Source organism: Dromaius novaehollandiae, chromosome 13 (assembly GCF_036370855.1).
Source record: "Dromaius novaehollandiae isolate bDroNov1 chromosome 13, bDroNov1.hap1, whole genome shotgun sequence".
NCBI lineage: Eukaryota > Metazoa > Chordata > Aves > Casuariiformes > Dromaiidae > Dromaius > Dromaius novaehollandiae.
Window position 1 is genome coordinate 2,266,816 of NC_088110.1, and position 1,563 is coordinate 2,268,378.

The window sequence follows — 1,563 nt, forward strand, 5'->3', positions numbered from 1 at the left end:
AAGCCAGTCCCGATGCAGGGAAGCTTTGGTCTGCTCCTGCCCAGAACGGTCACTGCTGCAAGCTTCCTGCACAGTCCCAGCTCACTGGTCTTCATGGTCTGATATGGCTCAGCAGGGTTATAGAGGGCACACATGGCTGCTGATGGCTCACGCAGCAAGGGACCCTGACAACAGGCAATCTCAAGAAAGGATGAGCTGGGCTGAAGGTGCTGTTTGCTCAGAGAGCATCAAGGAACACGGGGAGAGCAGGCTGGCTGCCCGCTTGTCTTCACTCTAGCTGCTTGCTGCTTAACCGAGGGGCTTTCTGGAGGTATTCCCATGTCTGGATCCTGACGGAGGTGTGAAAAGGCTCCGACAGCCTCCCACCTCCAGCTCCTAGTCACCCACACAACTGGGAAAACACAAGAGGGAGCAAGAAGCTGTGGTAACAAACCCTGATGCACCGGGAAAGTGTGAGAAAGCAGACCGAGCTGGGCAGTAAATACTAGCTGGAACAAAGCTGGGAGCTTTGTTGGTAAGCACTGGAGCAGGTCTGGCAGATGATTATAGTAGGAGTCTAAATCTGTGCAACGCCCGAGGCAAGAAGCAGCTCTGCCCATGCTGCAGTAGGGCAGCTACAATACCGTAGCAGCAGGTGAAGTGCCCTCTTCCTCCACCGCCGCTGCAGCCCCTGCCATCTCCGAGAGCAGCCTGCGGCTCGCGGAGGAGCTTAGCTCCCCGGCGGGGCAGCAGCCGGGTTATGCCAGGGCAGCCTGCTCCTGCTGCAAGGCGGCGTGCGTGGCGTGGCAACGGGAGCCTCCGTGGGGCACAGTTGCAGCTCAGCACGGGGTGCGGAGAGGTTGTGGTTAAATGCATGCATTAAGTGTGGCCTTACCCTGCGCTTCCTTGTGGGGCATCACTCCTTCCACTGGAGTCTTGGGATGCATTTTGTGCATTTGCTTTTTTTTTTTTTTTTTTAATTCTTTTTATTTCTTAGCAGGTTGGGAGCTGGGGGCTCCGCGTTGCATCCAGCTGCCTAACGATGGGAGCCAGCGGCAGCTTTCACAAGGCCGTTCCCACGGAGGCAGCGAGGAGCAGGGCTGGGCACCCCTCGGGCTGAGCCTGCACCCCGGGGAGCGCCCGCCCTCCTCTCCCTCTGCTCCCATGGCCGGCCGTGTCCCCTGCTCATTTGTGAGCACCGACCCGTCCCGTTAAAAAGCCGGGACCCAGCACATCAGGGCAGGGCTTTGCTTCTCCTGCTGACCATGACAGACGCTGCTCCTCCGCCAGCCCGAGCTAATGGGGATTTACCAGCGCCAGGGATTAGTTCTGGTTTAAGGAGTAAATCACACGCTAATTAAGGGAGCTGGATTGCTGCAGTCTGGTCCCAGCATCGCTGCTGGTCGGGCCTGAGCCCTGCAGCCACGACACTGGGCTGGTGCCCGTCCCCGTCCTGCCAGCAGCAGCTCAGTCCTGGGCCGGGGGCTTTCCACCAGCCCTGGGGAGCCACGTTGCAGGGGACGAGGGATGGACACGCGCGTGCGGCAGTCCCTGAGGAAGAGACTAACAGCAGTGCATGAGAGC